The sequence below is a fragment of the Agelaius phoeniceus genome, chromosome 1, assembly GCF_051311805.1.
Source record: "Agelaius phoeniceus isolate bAgePho1 chromosome 1, bAgePho1.hap1, whole genome shotgun sequence".
NCBI lineage: Eukaryota > Metazoa > Chordata > Aves > Passeriformes > Icteridae > Agelaius > Agelaius phoeniceus.
The window spans coordinates 147,754,887-147,774,244 of NC_135265.1; the positions used below are offsets into that span (position 1 = coordinate 147,754,887).

The following is a 19,358-nucleotide window of genomic DNA, read 5'->3' on the forward strand; positions in this document are numbered from 1 at the left end:
CCAGCAGCCCAAGAAGTACCCTGAGAGAGGTGCTTTGGAAGCTCCTGTGCTGAGGAACATTTTCTGCCAAGCTGCAGAGAGTCAGCAGGGCATCTTCTGCTGCCAAAAAGCACTTTCCAGAAGCTACAAATCTGAGTCTTTTCTGGGAGTTACCAACAGTACACAACACAGCTCCCCACTCACCCAAAACTGCAAACTCACGCTGTGATCTCTGCATGTGCAAGTCCCCATGGAAGTCAGAGCACGGCCACTCGGAGCAGAGGGGACAACACAGAGCCACCAGCTCAGCCCCCAGAACACTGGAAACACTCTGAACATCTGCAGAATGACAGCCCTGCGTTTGGCTGAACCCTGCTGGAGCTGCAGAGAGAACAATGAAGTGCATGAATAAAGCCCTCTGAGGCTCAGCTGGCAGTTTGATTTATTATACTCACGTTAAGCCTCCAATGTTCATTCTCTGCATAGCTCGGATACAGCAAAGGATTTGGTTTGGACTAACTTACTTTATTTCTCTATTTTTTACATAAAATGTCCATGTTCTTACAAATTTCACTAATACCACTTTGATATCTAACATGTTGATTCAGTGTGAAACATCAGAATTAAACAGCGTTTTAGCTTCCTCATTCCCACAGGATTCATCATGCCCTCAGACATGAAACAATCTTATCTAGGGCACTTCTTGTGAATATTTTAATCATTTTCCCTTTATCTTTCTAACCTTCAGTTCTGCAAAAGATACAGACCACATTTGCTCTACCTTCTTGTGCAGTTAAACTCTTTATTGCTGTTGCTCAGACTGAGGCATGCTAAGACAGTGTATAAGGAACAAACTGGTATTACTAAAGGATAACTGCAGGCATGCAAAATTATCTGTACTAAATAAATTTTAAACTGAAAGGTGTGTTGTGATCCTTCCATTCAAATGCCAGCTCAGACAATGCCTCTTTTTTGGGAAGTAGGGTATTGTCCAGTCAGACCAGTTCACTACTCTCGTAGCTTGTGGAATTTTCTGAGGAGGAAAAAAAGCAGGAACATTTTGAAACAAATACAAACAGAACCAAGTCACTATTGATCAACTAGATCTCAATACACTCTCTTCCATATGTATATTTATTATTATTATAAATTGATATTATAACCTTTTTCAAGTAAGAATCAGTAAGGAAGGAGGGCTTTTTTTGTTCTGTTTCTGGATTTATTTTTTCTATAATCCTTATCATTGCACAAGAGGTTACAGATCAATCATTCACCAGTGCAGCCATCCCTCCTGCTCTTCTTTCCATGCCACACACCAACAGGGCATCCAACCAACAATCTGGAAAAGACCACTGAGCCAGGCAATGAACACTCAGGCCAGACAGCCACCCCAAGAGTTCTCCAATAAATTAGATAAAGTAAGTTATGTAAACAATTTATCACAAATAAGTCTTACTACCTTCCAGACCTTTTCAGAAAAAGAAACAAATCATCCCACAGGTTCAGGCAGTAAGATTTTGGATCATTTTAATATCATTCCATGTGATGCATGCCAAAGGTAGATCTGAATAAACTTGCAGATGAAGTCTATAACAAATTGAAGAGATTTTTTTAATGTTTTCCAGTCCTGATAGTTCTGAAAGCACTAACCTTTCCCTCATCCCAGAAGTTCCCCTGACTCTGGTGGGCATGCCTTCAGCCTCATATATATTTCAAACTTGAAGGTTTTTACCTCTCCTGAGTATGGAACAGTGATCACAACAGAAAAAATCCCCAGCATGTCCCCAAAATGCAGCAGCATGCAACAGCACCCTGACAGTCTATTCAGCTTGTTCTCAATCTGATTATTCACGTGTTCTGTACTGACTGCCATCTGCCTACTCCTCCTCCTGTCTCTATCTGACACAGACTTTGTGCCATCTCATGAGCCTTTTTTTTGGCACTTTTCTGTACACTTCCTTCAGGACACTGCTACACAGAGGGAATAAACTTCATTGTAAGATTGTTTCCTGTAACTCCCCAGGCATTACATTTCAAATCAACTCAAATTTAGAAAAGGTTTTGCCATGTAACTCTCAAAGAAACCCTATATATTTATCTTTTGTTTTAAAAACATATCTATAATATATACATTATGCATGCAGATAAATTATACATATTAAATATATGTATAAATATATTTACATAAATATTTAAGACAGGAGACAGATTCAAGACAAAGTTAGCCACTATTCACACTCATTTTTTTCCCCATTTAAACTGCAATTTGAGCACTAATCACCAGAAGATACATACCAGAGTAAGCACACAGGTATTTTTATTTCAGGCAAACAATCCACAGCTTCATAGGACCTGACAGTTGTCTCTATTAGCTCCATGGCTGTTGCAGCCAAATCTTATCATGCACTGAAAAGGACGCTGGGATTAATTACGTAGCTCCAATCTGGCCCTTTTATTAGTACCAGGAATGTTCATTCCCCAAGTTGTGCATGACAGTCACTTAAAACTCCATCTGGCTTTTATGACTTACACCAGGAACTTCCGTGCTAAGAGTTCATGAATGTATTAACTGCACCGAGGGTTTGGGATTTTTTTCCTCTCTCTTAAAGAAAGAAGCTCACAACAAACAGCTGAATTATGAACAAACCTCCAACTGCTGTTAGCACTCGGAAATTTAGGAAGAAAGAAAGATTCTCTGCTTCTTTATACAATGGTTGTTTGAAAAATGTGGAGAAAAATAAATGCAAAAGATCCTTCTCTTTACTCTCTCTGCTGCTGACCTTTAGACCTGACACCCACCGCATCCGGTGGGAAACTTTTTCCAAGAGCCAGCCTTCTTATAAATATTTTAGGAGATTTAAGCATCCAGACCACATTTTATTTGCCCACATCTACTAAAAAAGCTACTGATTCATCACAACATATATGTGGACCTTTATATTTACATAAGTATCTGTCACACAATAAAATATAATTAACAGAATCCTGAATGTGTCATGTGAAGGTACTTTTGAAGCTTGGGGTTTTTTGGAGGAGTTTGCTTTTTTTAAATGATATTTATTCTTACAGCTGCTACAAGGCTCTAAAATACAACTTCATTGCTGCCTATTCTCCTGTACATAGTTTTAAAACAGATTTCAATATCCTACATAAATAACAAAAACACTAGGAAAAGTTCATGCATCCCTATCTTTGGTCAATAAATGTAATAGTGATAACTCTATTTCCTTCTCAAAATATAATTTCAAGTTTCTCTTAGATGTTCTGCCAGTAAACGTCCTTAAACTTGCAAGAACAGCTTACTTAAAGGAATCTGTTCAGCTTTTCAGTGTCTAAGGACTGCACCTGTTCCTTTTTAGATAACCAGTCCCCTTGTCAAGTCTTCCATTCCTCTTGTTTCTCCACTACAATGAGAAACTGTTTTGTTCAGCACGGGGCAAGTCCCTCTGGAAAGTCACAGGAGAGATTTCTGTGACTTTCACAAGGAACATCAGCACTCCTCTTCAGGTGCACTTCTCCTCCAGGTGAATTCTTCTTCCTTCTGTAGGTGGTTCCCCTACAGAGCTATAAATTTCACAGTCTTGTAGACGGCTGTGCCAGATTAGTGCTCATAAAGAAACTTTCTAGCTGCTCCAAACAAGCCATGGAGTCAGACAAGGACAACCACGCTCACCAAGACAGGTAATCAGGAATTTGGCTCCCTCACACTGCTACAGCACTAACAAAAGAGACTGAACTATGAAACATTAGACACTATTGAAAGAAGGTGCTCTGTTTACTTAGAACTAGATTATGCACATTGCTTTACTGCACGATTTTATGCCAGCAAGTTTCAGTTAGATTTAGCAAGCAAGAAAAACAGAAGAAATATTTGGGTTTAGTGCTTATAATGCAGGGTTTGTTACAATTTCACCCATCAAGTGGCAGTACTTTCATTACACATGATTAAATGTTAACGGCAAGGACAAGTCTGAAGGATCAGTATCTGAAGACACAATTCCTCCCAAAGACCTTGTAACAAGAAGTGTGCAGTGACAGTGTAATAAAAGCCTTTATTTTCCAGTCTTAGCATTATCGAGGCTTCTGTTGACACTGAAGTCCTTTGGGTTTTATGGCTGTTTTATCACCAGCCATCAAAACTGCATTAGTGGCCCATCTACATATGATACAGATCAAGGCTTCAGTCCAGTAAAACCTCTGCCACATGACTTCACAGGGGTTACAGCTCTATTACCAAAAGGAGCAGGGGACAAACTGTCTCTCACTCCAAGTTATTCCTCTGATGTCTCCTAGGACACTGTTATGCTCCTGGCTCATAGGAAACTCGCATGCAGACATCTGAGACAAGCAGCAGCTCTCAACCCCTCCCGTAAGATAACGCCAGTGAATTATCATGCATGAGAACAGCAGGACAGGATGTACAGTGTGAGCTTACATAAGACACAAGGCACGGCTGGGAACCAGCACAAGTGAACAGCATAAATGGCTCAGAAAATGCTGATGTCACTCGTGTACGTTCAGCTTGTGCTGGCCAAGTTTCTCTGAACCCAACACCGGCCTTTCTGGCTTTGTAAAACCTTGCAGTCTGCTCTGCTACAGCCACATCTTGAAAAGGAACTTGTTTTCAAAAACCTGTGTTCCTTCCTAATGAGAGCTTTCTTTAAGATGAGCAAGAATCTAAAGAAAAACAGAAAATGTAATGGAGAACTGGAAAAAGCATGTAATTGTGTAAACAAACACTTGCTCCTAATACTTACTGAGAAAATAGTTCAAGCACAACTTACCCGTTTTAAAACATGACCTCTGCAAACCTACTAAGGTCAATGAGACTTAGAGTAGTTACTCAGTGAGCCCTGCTTGCATAAATTAAAGATGCCTAAGGGTAGCTATGAAACCAGGTATTTGATTTTTCCAGGGCACCTACATATTAAGAATTAACAATGAACTGCCATTCTACCAGAGCAGCTTTCAGGTTCATTAAAAAAAAAAAAAAAGAAAAAACACAAAACCCAAACCAAACCCAACTGGGTTGTGCTTACCTCTTCTTCAACACAAAAGTTTTCCTACTTAATGTTAATCTGATTATGGAAGTTTCATATTAAATTGAGTAGGTAAGTGAGACACTATATATCAAATTACTTTATAAAAATGCCTGATGTATGAGGCAAGCATTGCTTCTTCCTGGTGTATCCTTATACAATATATTTTAAAAAATAGAAAAAACCCCATCTAATCTAGCTGCACAAGTCAGTATTAAGCAAAACTGTAAAGAGAGAAAACTTTTTTCACTCAGGTCAGGATTTGCAGCAGCAACTCCCAGCTCTGTGCTTGGCTACTTCCATTTGTTATTGCAGTACCTGCACTTCAGAGCAGTGTGTGAACCAGGACAGTCAAGTCCTTCAGCTTCAGAACTCTTGTATTTAGGTTTTTACCTATGAAATGCTGGAAGTATTCTGATTTTCCACATAGAGCATCCAGTAACCTGAGGGGGAAAATACTGTTCCTAAAATGAACATTGCCTTTTATTACAGGTATAATGAACTTATTGGCACTCCCTTCACTCCCTTATTCCCTTTCAAAAGCACCATGTAGTTCAGAGATGCCAACTACCAGGGATAATCTGCTACATTAGAAATTCACAGGGTTTCCTTAGCAGTGGAAGAGGACACCACACAGGTTTGTTCCAAACAGAAGTGGAAAAAAAAGCCATCCATAAAGTATTTGCAGTGTGGAATAGCAGGTCTTTGAAAGCACACACTACATCAAAATATGAAATGCAAGATGACCACAGTGCAAATCATGCAACATCACAGGTTATTAAATGTCTTTTTAAGCAAGCTCTTATTTCCATCAAAGTGTGGCTTCTACAGTTCACATCCTGGCTAGAGCCTTTCTGCTTCTGTGATAGAAATAGCATCACTATCTACCCTTTATTACTACAGCAGATAAGCATTTCACAGTCATTAGTATGTTTATCCAGAGAACGTTTTTGGAAAGCACTGCTATTCCCAATTCATAAGCAAACACAGGACTGACTGGTGCAGAAAGACTGATCCAAGGTCACAGAGTAAGTCTGTGGTAAAGTAAGAAACTTCACCTGGTTTTGCCTTCCTGCAACTAATACTTTCTATTAATGAGTCATTGCTGCTCCTCTAAATTATTCTTTCAGCAGGAAGAGACAACAGACTGCCTGTGGCATTCAAACTCTACATGCTAATAGCAGCTCTGCTCCAGGGTTTGCTAAAAAAAAAAAAAAAAAAAAATCACACCCAAGGGCCTTGTTCTGTACTGTCACAGAATCCTGCTTGTACACTGGGCTGCTGTGGGGGAAAAAAAGGAATGTACATATATATATATTATTAGATAGCCTGCCTCGCTTGTGACCCAGCTCTTTCCCTAGAGAAACAAAACCCAGTCCTTGAATAGTTTCACTCCCTCACGCCACAGACCACCGGGCAAGGGCAAAGTGCAGGAGGAAGGGACAGACAACTGGGAGACAAGTTATGCAAAGCTGGGGGCCGGGGCGGGGAGCAGCGCTCCCTAAGGTCCACAGGGAAAAAAAAAACCAAACCAACAAAAACCAAAAAACCCAACTTGTGTTGGCAGGTCACGGGGGTCACGGTGCCGGGGTCGCAGCCCCGGGGGCTCGGCGGGGGAAGGACCCGGCACGGGGGGAACACCGGGAGCGTGCGGGGCTCCCGTCCGAGCCCGCACAGCGCAGGGAGCCCGCTCCCAGCTGCCCCACCGCCGGGGCCGGCCGCGACCCCACACCCCGGGCTCCTCCAACAGGCGCTCACCGACCCAGCCCTGGCACCCTCCTCGCCGCCTGTCCTCCGCCCCAAGCTCGGCCCCGGAGCGCCGCTCCTGCCGTACCTGTGCAGGGAGGCGGCAGGGACCGAGGGGCTGCGTCGCCCGGCCGTCCGGTCCCGCGGCGCTTCCCGGAGCGGCCGTGCCCAGCCGTGCCCCGCTGCTGCCGCCGCCACAACCCCGCGGCGCTCGCTGCCCTCGCCTCCCGTTTGACCTTTCCGTGTCTCCGCCGCCCGTCCCCGGCACCCTCTGACGTCACCGCCATGGCAACCAATCCCCGCCCTCCTCTGGCCCCGCCCTCCAACCCCGCGCGCGCGCGCACGCGCCGCCTGGGGGAGGGGCGGGGCCGCGCGCCCCTCGCGGCCAATGAGCGTGCGCCGGGGGCCGGCCTGGCCCCGCCTCCCGGAGTCACCCACAGGGCACAGAACCGATAATAAATATATAAAAGGATGTTATATATATTTATGTTATATATTTGTGTGTTTATGTATATGTGTGTGTGCGTATATCTGTGTGTGTGTATATATATATACGCATGTGTATGTATATGTATATTCTTTTTCCCCCCCACAGCAGCCTAGTGCACAAGCGGAATTCTGAGGCAGTTACAGAGCAAGGCCCTTGGGGGTAATTTTTTCTTTCTTTTTCTTTTTTCTTTTTTTCTTTTTTCTTTTTTAGCAAACCGTGGAGCAGAGCTGCTGTGGGCTGCAGGGCTTGAATACCGGGGACACTCTGGTGTCCCTGTGGGCAGCTGTGCCCGGGGAGTGCAGGATGTGGGAGCGTGAGCCCCCTGTCCTTCATGGAGTCAGTGCTTCCCTCTCTCTGCAGGGACAGAGGGAATACGGGGTCAATGGCAAGTTGAACACGAGTGCCCTGGCAGCCAGGAGGGACAGCCGTGTCCTGGGGTACCGGGGACGGCACAGCCAGGCAGGGGGATTGTCCCGCTCTGCTCTGCACTGGGGCAGCCGCACCTCGAGTGCTGGGGGCAGTCTTGGGTGCCACAATATAAAGCCATGAAGCCATTAGAGAGTGTCCAAAGAAAAGCCATGAGGGTGGTGAAGGGTCTGGAGAAGAAGCCATGTGGCCGAGGTTATTTGCCCTGTTCAGCCTGGAGGATGCTGAGAGGAGCCCTCATTGTGCAGCTTCCTCACAAGGAGCAGCATCAATCCCCCCTCTCAGGTGACCAGCAACAGGAGCCAAGGAATGGCCTGAAGCTGTGTCAGTGCAGGTTTAGGTTGGATGTCAGGAAAAGGTTCTTCACCCAGAGGGTGATTGGGCACTGGAACAGGCTCTCCAGGAAAGTGGTCACAGCACCAAGCCTGAGAGTTCAAGAAGAGTTTGGACCATGCTCTCAGGCACATGGTGTGACTCCTGAGGATTGTGCTGTGCAGGGCCAGGAGTCGGGCTCAGTGGTCCTTGGTGTTCCCTTCCAACTCAGCATGTTCTCTTTGGTTCTATCTGGTTCTGTTCTGTGAATTTAAACACTGCCTTTTCTATGCACACATTTACACAAACCCAGCTCGTGCCACCACAGTTTGCCTGCTCCTTTCCATCTCTAGTGTTCTTCCACATCCCATGGCACTTAAATATTCCCCAGGGATCAAGCTGCCTCTCCAGTGCCACAACTTACAGCACGTTCCCATTGTTTAGAGAACATATGGGTAATTGCTTTTTCTTTTCCCAAAATACTTGGCATAGAAATCATATATGTAATATGTATAACATATGGAAGGCTGCATATTTCAATGCCTCAGTGCACAATGTGTGCATAAATGTTTTATGTGTAAATGCTTTGCTTCAAACACTTGTCAGCTGTGAGCACGTGCAGCTTGCAACGTGTGTAAGGTCAGTGTTTGACTCTGGGTTTCTACTTTGTTTCATGAAAGGTGTGTGCATTATCAGCACGTTACATATTTCAGGCTTTAAGTCAAGATAAGTAGGCAGGCATGATATTTAAATACACTATCAATTAGCAATTACACTGCCTTTCATCTGCCCGACATGCAGAACACACTGCATACTTTATGTGTGCCACTTGCTGTCATTTTTGGAGCTGTGACAAATTTCAAATTATTTTAACCAGAATATTCATTCAGAAATACAGTCCTATATTCATCAAAAATACAAGCTGAGATGTGTTCATCAAACCTTTCCTGAAGGTGGATAAAAGGACATGGATAGAGTTTTTCTACCTTTGAAATGCACAATGCCTTTCTTCCAGAGTATTAAAAAACCAGTTTAAATCCTATCATGGCATGACCAGGATCTGCTGTGTGAATTCATGCATGATCTGGGTCTTGCTCATTTAAAGGCAGAGTTTTAATAAGGAAATAATTTTAAAGAGACATTTTTAACTATCACTGAATTTGTGACATGGCTTGTTTCTTATCAGCCCAAGCAGATTTAGTATTGTATTACTGCCTGGTGATGCTGTGGTTGTGGGTTCCATACCTGTACGGGCCATTCACTTCAGAGCAGGGTTTAGTGATCCTTGTGGGTCCCTTCCAACTCAGAATATTCTGTGATTCTGTGAAAACACTGCAAATGGCTGCTGTTCAGAGCAGGACTGTTTGGGTGGAAGGCAACTCTTGTGTGATGGGCAGTGAGGGTGACACCAGCCTGTCCTGGGAGGCCATATGTGCATCTGCTGGCTTTGCACAGCAGTTCTGGTAGGTGCCAGCTCTGCTGGAATTTGCTTTTTCATGGGTTCCTTTAATTCCAGCCTCCAAGCCATGAGCCTGACTGTGGCCAGCTTACAAGGCTGTGAAGGAGATGAGTTTGGCCAGCCAGGAGCATCCAGGAGTGACCTTATTCTAAGGTACCAGACAACCATCTGGGCTGGATGTGCCTGGCAGCCAGGATAAACTGCATATCAAGACACCAGGACTTGCCCCTTCATATTTTTAATGCTGAAAAAGTGCAGTGTCCATGTTAACAACCCACAAATACGGAAGAAGACTTTGAAAAACAAATTTTTAGGAAGGGCATAAATAAATGGGCCAGCAAGTATATATCATCATGACCACAGTGTTTCCTTTCTGCACATCTCCTGTTGCTCCCCAGTTCAGCCAGGAGAGCCCTTTCTTTTCTCCCCAGGGGTCAAGCAGTGTAATCAGTGTTTGTAGGGGACATAAATGCAGTCCTCGGCATGAGTAAATTCAAACCAAATACACTTCCTTGGCATTTTTATCCATGAAATCTTGAAAAAAGCCAAGATAAGCCCATAATGACTAATTGGATGTGACGAAAGGAGATGGCACAACAATGTAGGTGAGGGAGGAGATGGAGAAATCAGTCCTGAGGAAAGATCTGGCACCCACAAGGCATGAGAGAGCCAGAGCTCATCAGTTCAAATATAATCTTCCAGAAAGGGAGGGGGCAAAAACACCCAACTCACCAATGTCTCTCATTCTTGCACAGAAAATGCCAGGCTCCTGCACCTGATTTCCATGAGAAAGGCCACTTCTGGCATTGACATTCTGCTGCTCCGAGTCCCTGCCACAGAGCTCCTCCTTAATGTAAGGCTGAAAGAGGAGGGGAGGAATGAACTCTGCTTTCCAAAAGGGCTGGAGCTGCCAAAGAGGCCCATGGAAAGCCAATTGTGCAATGAGGGAAAACAGGGAGGGAGGATCCCTGCTCACAGACACAGTGAAACGCCTGTCGAAAATAAGTGGGAGAAGGGCTAAGAGGCATTTTGGTGCATTTGTACAGATGTCGAGTGAGGGCTGGTTCAAAGCGAAGCTGTTGACGAGGACAGGGATGTGGGGTTGATTTTGAATGCTGAGGCTGTTGCACTCAGGCCTTCCCTTCATATGCATAGCATCCATAAGTGCTGCTGATTTCAAATCCTGGCTCTCATGGAGGTTTTTAAGCACTTCTCATTCGTAGATCCTGGAGCGCTTTACAAAGACAGAGCTATAAATAAGATGGATGGGAAAGTGGGGAATGGAGAGGGGCTTTTAAAGGGCAATGGATTGTTTCTTCAAGGGTTTCTGTGGATAAGAACTAGATAAGAACTGTCATTTTACTGAATATAAAATATTTTGCAATGGCCCACCGTGTCAAATTATTTGTGCACAGATATGTATGTTATTAAGTAGAAGTTTTGTCATCCTGTGTCCAAATTGTCTCTAGCTAAGCTTTTGGAAAGTACAAAAAGAATAGCACTTAATGTTAGACTTTAACACAGTGCATGGATGTTTTAGGCACTTTTAAACTGAACAGATGAAAACCCTTTTATTCCTAAACACTAGAAATCCAGTGATATTTATGTAACTATGCAATTTGACCTGTCTGTTTTACATGTTTCCAAATGTTTATTATAGGCAGTTTTCAAATTAAGTGGGATGGAACAGTTGATGCTCTTTTCCCTGCTTCTCAAAGGCTGTGCAGAGCCCCTACCATGTGAGTGACACTGCTGTTAAAGGGGTAGCATTTTGGTTTTATCACAAGGTATGCAGAGAGGGAAAGGAGAGCACCCTGGTCCTGATTCCAGCTCTATGCTCCAAGCAGCCATTTAATTTCTACCTTCTTATCTTCCCCCTCCATGGAGCCAGGTACAATAGTTCCTTATTCTCCAAAGTGGCACAAAGCTTAATTAACCTTGAGAAAAGTCAGGGGTAAATTGCCAACAACAACAGGGAGAGAGTGGGGACAGCCCCAGCAATGTAAGCATCTCTGTGTTCATACTCACCTGTGTGGGACCATTTTACCACGGATGCTCCACTGCACCACAAACTTGGCAATTTTGGGAAAGCCTTAAACACTTTCAGTGCAGTTGAAATAACATTATGTAACCAGGAGGCAGGCACGGACTGATGGCTCAGCAATGTTTTATGCAGCAATCCTTTCACCCAAGGGTGACCTTGTAACTGAATCATCAAAGCCATATTCTACTCACAGTTGCACCTGTACTGCCACTATTTGCATTGCAATGGCACGTGAAGGCCCCATTGTATAAGGCACAGCAAACCTGTTGCCATTTGGTAGAGACTGGAAGTGGGAGGGGAAGCAGAAACAGAGCAAAGTATTTGTCTCGAGGTATTATATCAGAAAAATAGCTCCTGCAGGAAAAAAGAGCAGGTCTCCCAACTGCTACACCCCATGAACAAGAGCTTTTAGGGATAAAAGGACATATTTGCTTCTGGGAATATAAATTTAAAATACTGGAAGATCACAATGTCTGCAGCAGGATTTGTTATTTGTTTATTCTTCTTGCTGGCTGTAGAAGTGCTTGTTTGGTAATTTGGGGGTTTGCCTTTTTTCTTAGACACTTTAGGCAAATATTAAATTACAATTGAATTCTCAGTGCCCTTACAAGAAGCATGATATTATTTGAAGTGCATTATTATTTTTCTAATAACAGGCCCAAAAGATCAACAGTTTTATTTCAGATTTTTTTTTTTGTTGGAAAAGTTAATTGTTCCTGAAGTGATGCTGCTTTTGTAGTGCTCTTTTATAGGGCATGAAACAATGAATCTTCAAGTCACACTCCCCACTTTCTACCCAGTGCATTTCTCTGCCACTATCAGCTCTGCTTTGGTTTGATCTAACCAGATGGTATCTCACAAGATGCTAGACATGAATATTTCATATGGTTTAGAAACTGTTTTTCCTCACTCTTTAGTGGTAAAATGTGTTGATTTAAGACTTTTCACAACTTGAGATACTTTCTGGCCTGGCGCCACAACTCAGGCCAAAGACAGCTGAGCATTGTTGTCATCTCACAATGTGGGAAGCAGAGGATGTTTTGGACTGCTGGAAAAATTGAGCTGAAATTTTCCATTAAAAGAAAAAGAAAGCATTGTTCAGACAGCAATCTTCCAGTCGAGCTGTACTTAAGTTACATTTTTTTGGACATAAGTGGAAAGTCAGAGGGATTAGATCAATGCAATTTTTGATCCATTGAATCAGCAGCCAAGTTAATTTCAAATCTCTGAGCCAGCAAACACTTTGCTTTCATTCAAGGTTGGTTTTATTTCAGTTTAGGCCATTTCTAACACTGCTTTCTTATTTACAGTATCAAAGTCTTCAGCCACTGTATCCTGTGATTTAACTCAATTAACAGTCAACTGCATTTCCCTCAGACTTTGCTTTTGCTCCTCTTTGGAGATTTGAGTGTTTCCTTTTGATTTAGGTCTGTGTTGGTTTTAGTGGATAATCGATATCAAGTTGCAAGTGCTGCACTGAAGCTCTGGAGCTTGCAAAACCAGTTTTTTTGGTTTCTTCAGCTGCACATCAAAATTTTTATTTTAGCTTTTCAGCCATAATCCAGCTCCAGATTAAGACACACACAGCTTTATTCACTTGCCTGCACATAAAACTTCGGTGCCATTTAAGATGTCCTAGACAATCACAGCTCCTGGTTCAGAAGGTCACAAGTCCACTGTAGGTCCTGTACAATTTCTGACAGTCCTATAAATGCATCTGAGATACCCTGGGGCATCTCCAGTGACTCTTGGCACGTGCATTTCAATTGGTTAAATGTAACTGGGCTGTGTGCAGGCATTTCCCTCTGAGCTGGGTATCTGTATTCCCAGAAGAGCCAACAGAGACCCAGCCAGCAGAGCCTGGAGAGCATCCAGCTGACCAGGCCTTAAGTGTCCACGTTGGGATTTGGGATCATCATGCTCTTCTGGTGGACATTCAGCTGACACGTTTTCTTGAGCAGAGTGTGTTTTGCTCTTTTGTGTGCATGCTCAAATCTAATTTAAAGAGTCTCTGCACACCAGAGGAGGAGCCACATAGTAGGAGCTAAGTAGCAAAGGATTGAGGATCCAGGACTTTCTTTTCAGCTAGAAGGCTACCACCTAAAAAGGCAAGCAAATTCCCAAGCAAAATCCTCCTTAACCCAGCTGTGGTGCTTCTCTGTTCCCCAAAACAAGCCTTGCAGTCTCCTGGAGTGGGAGATGGTCCATTCATACAAATGAGCAGTTGTAGTCCCTCAAATCACACTTTATGTCAATGTACATCTGCTCTGGTTTAACTTCTGTTCTGCATCATATGATGCTCCTGTTAGGCACACACTCCACATGGAATCTGTGAGGTGCAGATTCCCATCTATTATCAGTTGGAAGTAAGAAGTATCAAATATCAGCCCCTCTTCAGGAAGATGTGGGAGACAAGCAGAGACAACGGTGGAAGAAGAGCTGGGAGTTGAAATCAGAGATCCAGGGTGATTGAGAAGATCAAGCAGATGTAGCACAGGGCAGAAGAAAATAAGGACAAATCAGATGGATGGGAGAAGATGGAGATAAAGGAGACGAGGGACTAGCATGCTACTTGAGAGGCAGTATCAGACAATGCTGCAAAAAACAGAGGATAAAGAGTAGAAGAAGGCGTTGGTCCTTTGGCTGGACTACGGTATCGCCCCAGGACACCAGCGGGACCAAGTGTTGAGATTAACAAGAAATCTGTGAAAGCAAAGGAAAACATTTAGGCTGTGTTTGTCAAAGCAGTTTAAAGAACAGTGTAATTCTGCCCTGATGGCAGAACAGCATGGGGGTCACAGCATCTCTGCCCTCTGACACACCAGAACAACTCCTGAGGCAGCGAGTCCCACTGTCTGCTATTACAAACAGCCTCATGAGCAGGTCCAAACCTGTCAAATTTTGTCACAAAAGTAGTTTGGATGCCCCCCATTCTTAACACACTGGAGCAATTAGTTCAATTGGCTACAAATCTGCACTATTTTTTTTTCTGAGACAATTTATATCACCTGTTTCTGCACCAGAATTGGCTTTTCACTTAAATAGTTTCCCCCAGTGTTTCCCTCCTTGTTGTATTTTTAGAAAGCAGTCATGTTCCCTTGCAGCCACTCTTCTGCCAGACTAAACAAGGCTTCTTATGAAACAGGACATTATAAAATAGGCCCTCCATTCCCATGGTCCTTCAAAAAGCCCTTCCTTTCACCTAGTCCACAATGAACCTGTCTTTTCTGAACTCATTCAGTCAGATGTGGCCACAGTTTTTCAGAGAAGCTGGAGGGACAGAAGTGTTTGCTTGTGACCACAGCTGCTCTCCAGAGGTTTCAGAGTCCTGCTTTCAGCCTCTGCAGTCATTCCACACATACAGGATCCATATCATGTCTCAGTCATGGTCCCTTACAGGCCATTTCTGCCCCTCCCAGTGAAGTACTGGAGGGGCTGTGGGCTTCCAGACTTGGCCATTTCCCTCAACAGAGCAGGACCATGCAGATCCTCTGGCTGGAGTTAACTTGGCTCCAGGAAGGCTGTGATTGCTCCTTCTCCTCATTCCTACTAGTGTGGAAACCACTTTCCCTGAGATGAGTTAGATTCATACCTGTATGTGAGATGGCAGCTCTCATCTTCTGCTTAGTTTTGGATCCTCCCCCTGTGTCCAAGCCCAAATGCTGGCAATATGTGGGGAAGAGGTTCTGCCTCACAGCACTTATGCAGCTCTGTGAGGGATCCCAGTCCCACCAGCCCTCCAGCAATGCAGGAACACAGCAATTGTTGCCCAGCTATACTTTTCCTGCAAGGAGCATTGTTGGCTATGCTTCCCTTGAAAAGACAGCACAACACATTTTTTTTTTTTCCTAAAAATCAGAACAAAGCAAAATGAACGTTGAAAATAAAGGAAGTGTTCCCCCCCAGGTCATCTATCTTTATGATCTCACCAACTTTCTTTATACCACTTTTATCTTTATTGTTGTTCCTCAGGAGGATTTAACCTTCAGACTCCTTATTTCAAGCATGGGAGTTCTTTTGCAGTGGCTGCAAATATTCTTCCTGAGTTATATTACTTTTCTTACTTTTCAAAGCTAGTCCACCACATTTTTGTTTTACAGCTGTTATAATAATCACAGTCATTGAAGTGCTGGTCAGAAGAGACTTCTGAAGGTCTCTTGTCCAACCACTCACTCAAAGCAGGTATTGTACTAGCACCTGCTGGGATAAGCCATGGCTTTGACCTTTAAAAATCCCCAGGAACAGCAAATCCACAACCTCTCTGTGGAAACCCATGCCTGGACTTCATCACCCTCCAAATGAAAAAAAATTTCATTTTGTCCAGCCTGAAGTTTCCATGGTGCCTTTTGTGGCCATTGCTCTTCTTCTTATCCTGTCTGCCAGGGCTGAGAGCATTTGTCTACACTGTCTTTAGAGCTCTCATTTTGCTGTAGCTGAAGACAGCTCTCAGATGGTCCCACACTTTGCTCTGCCAGAGAAAACATGCCCAGAGGGTTGCCCTGGGTGGAAATGGGGGTTATGGTCACAGAATCAAAGCATATCTCAAGTTGAAAAGGCCCCATAAGGATCTTGGAGTCCAACTCCCTGCTCCTTGCAGGACATGCTACCACAGAACCTGATGAGCACGAGCATCATCTGGACACCTTGGGCAACAGGCTCAGATGTGCCTGTGTGGGACCATTGGAGCATCTGGGATCAGCTGTGTCCCACATGGGGAGCTCTGGCCCCTCCACCCTGCAGCCCATGGCCTGCCACTGGATGTGGCCAATCCCTGCCAAAGCACTGGGCTGACCAGACCAGCTCCCATTGGAGTTACTCCTTGGCTCATTGCTGAGGTTGCTGGAGCAGGATCTTGAGAAGTTTTCATGGACTCTCATAAGTGGAGGGCATATGAAGGTAAACTTCCATACAAAAACTTTAATGCTGAAGTCTCTCACCCAGAACATCCAATTTTCTGTATTTTAGAAATTGATTGTTCTAATTTGTCTTCTAATAAAAACAAACCCTTTGTCATCAACTCTCTCTTAGTGGTTTGGTATGCTCACCCTGAGCACCATTCACAAGTGGGTCAGCACTATGGCTTTGGCTCTGCTCTGGTGCCACCACAGCGTGTCAAACCTGTCACCACATCTCGCCCTTGTCACACCTTGGCTGTCCTACCTGAAGGACTTTGCTGGAGATCATTATAGTCTCTGCTCACTTCCGAGTCCCCTCCACAATAGAGGGTAATCCATCTCACTGAAAACTGTGGGGAAAACGTTCTTTCTTGCTTCAGTCTGTAATTAGATTATCTTTAGTTATTACTCCACTCTCTCTGCTGGATAGATATGCTTTTACCCTCTTCTCTTTTTAATTATATGGCTAGAAATATTTTACTGTGATATATCTTTTGTCTTACTGTGTTAACTATTCTCTCCAATGTTTCCCTAGACCAGAACAACATCTGTGTACACCACAGAAGCCACAGTTCCCATCAGGTTTTGATGAATGGACCTCCACCAACCTTCAGTGTTCTTGCAGAACACCATGCACCACTATTACCTAAAAATTAATTGGAAATATTATTGGAAACCTTGCTTAATGTAGCTCCAGAGACTGGCTGGGAATTAATGGCTATGGCAAGCTCTACCCCATCCAAAATTTCTTCTGAAAAACCTCAAATGCTAAGGACAAACTGGATGGAGAGCAGAGGGAGCGATTCAGCTCCAGCAACTGAGATGCAGTCCTGAAGGGTGATGACTTCTCTTTTGTGGTGTCAGACACCTGCTGGTGGGGATGTTCTAAACAGACAAAAGTTTTTGGCATCAGCCATTTTGCCAAAGTCCCTTTCTTTTGTAAAAATTGGATCATATTCCTTTATTTGTCTATTTGGTTAATTTTTTCAGATATCTGAAGATATTCTGAAAATTGTGTTTATTTTCTACAGTGATCAGTGAGACAAAATTTCAAAAATAAACAAAATTGGAAAAATCCACAAAATAAGCAACAGTGGGGCCATTATCTTGCTCTGGGCTGACTGGCATAGCTGGCTATAGCTGTATTTTTAAATGTCTACCATTCAAAACAGGATGGGCTCATGCAGACTGCACCAGCTCTTGGGAAGGTACTAACTGGTTAAAATAACATCTCAGAGTGTAAGATAGGGAGAATTCAGTCCCAGTGCCCAGGAATTTTCCCTGCATTTTTCCATCTGTTTGTGTGGGTGTAACCTGCATGACAGGTCTGGTAATTTATATTAAAATAAATTATGTGTTTAAAAAACAAGGGAGGGGAGGATTCTCAACTGTAAATCAAACACTGCAGTTCTGATACTTGTAAATATACTTGTAAAGAAATTAATGATTTGCTCCATACCTATGAGAAGCTGCCAACATGGAGTTGTTAGGAATAAATCATATCTCATGAATCCAGCGTAGTTCTTTAGCCCAGTGGGGAAAGGCAAAGCAGTTTTTCCTTGGCTGTTATGAAAAATCTTGCCACAGCCCTGTGGAAATGTCCTCTCTGACAAGCAAAGAGAACTGGTCTAGGTGGGCTCTGCTTGACCCTGGTGATATCCCACATCAGCACATACCAGATCCCCAAGGCCACTTTCTGTGATGAGACATGAGAACTGGATGGAGGAAGGCAGAGCTAAAATGTCTGGCAAAGAGGAATGTCCTTCACCAGAAGAACTCACTCTAAGGGGAAGAGTGCAACTGCCTGAAAAAGTCGTGCTTGAAGAGAAATTATAAATTACTCACTTTACACCAACGAGGTCGTTTGGGGCTGACAGGTTTGCCCCAGCACCAGACTGGTTGGATGTTCTTGCTGCCAAGTTTCCTGGTGATACAGAGCTTACTCAGCAACAATTTCCATAAGATAATGTTCTGGGAAAAGATGCAAGTGTTTGGAAGACTGTTAGAATTCAAGTAATCATAATAACTTTGAGAAATAGCCTAGAACTGATAAAGCAAAATTCAATAAAAGCAAGTGCAAAATGTTTTGCCTTTGAAAGAAAAACAAAATCAATAAAAGTCCAAAATGGTCAATATTAGTCCAGTATATTAAAAAAAGAATACAGGACTGTGTTAGACCAGGGGCTGAATATAAGCCAGCAGATAAGAAGCTGTTGAGCCATTCTCGTATATGTCACATGTAAGAGATAAAGGCCATTATTCCTCTCTGTTTAGCAGGGGCAAGACCTTTCCTGGAGTGTGTGTCCCATTTTGGGCACACATACTTTAGGAAGCAGGGGGGGTGTGTGTGCACACAGACATCTCTGTGCACAGGGTAGAGCTCAGCAGAGCCACAGCAGAGCTCAGAGATTGGTACAGGGGGACCCTATGGAGAAAGGGTGACCAAAGCTGAGTTGTTGGTTTAACAAAAATAGCATAAAAATGTGGATGTGGAAACAGACTTCAATAGGGAGCAGTGCTGCAAAGGGGATAATCATTGTTTGTTCCCAAAACCAGGACTGAAGAGGCATTTGTTGCACACTGACAGCAACCTTGCTTGGACATTAGGGAACAATTAGCAATGGGGAGGTGGGGATGAGTTACTGGGAAGGCTGTGATAGCCCAGGATGGGGTCAGCAGGCAACTCTGGAGGGTATCACTACCTTTCAGTCACCTGTGAGATGGTGTGGTTTGAGTTTCCATCCTGCACTGTGCTTCCTGAGCAAGGAGCCTCCCCATTCCCCTGCTTGCTTTCACCTCCAGAACAGGGCAGGAGGCAACAAATAGGAGGTGGCTCTGCTTTTTTGTTCTCAGTTCTCTGTTCCTGTCCCTTAGGATATTCTTAAACTTTCCATCGAATTCACGTCAATAATGTTTTGAAGTAAGAATTGCTGCTTTTTTCACTTGGTACTATTACAAATTACTTATT

The 19,358-nt window shown here is 43.7% G+C and overlaps 1 protein-coding gene across 2 annotated transcripts in view; it reads right to left on the minus strand.

Moving 5' to 3' along the window:
- Window positions 1-7,003, minus strand: part of ZFAT (zinc finger and AT-hook domain containing) — a 115,927-nt gene extending 108,924 nt beyond the window's left edge. Inside the window, exon 1 of one of the 2 annotated variants that reach the window (XM_077189272.1) lies at window positions 6,853-7,003. The gene's annotated coding sequence lies outside the window, so the exon portion shown is untranslated. The remainder of the gene's footprint in view (window positions 1-6,852) is intronic. The other variant, XM_077189257.1, reaches the window with a different exon arrangement.
- Between the last annotated feature and the right edge of the window lie 12,355 nt (window positions 7,004-19,358).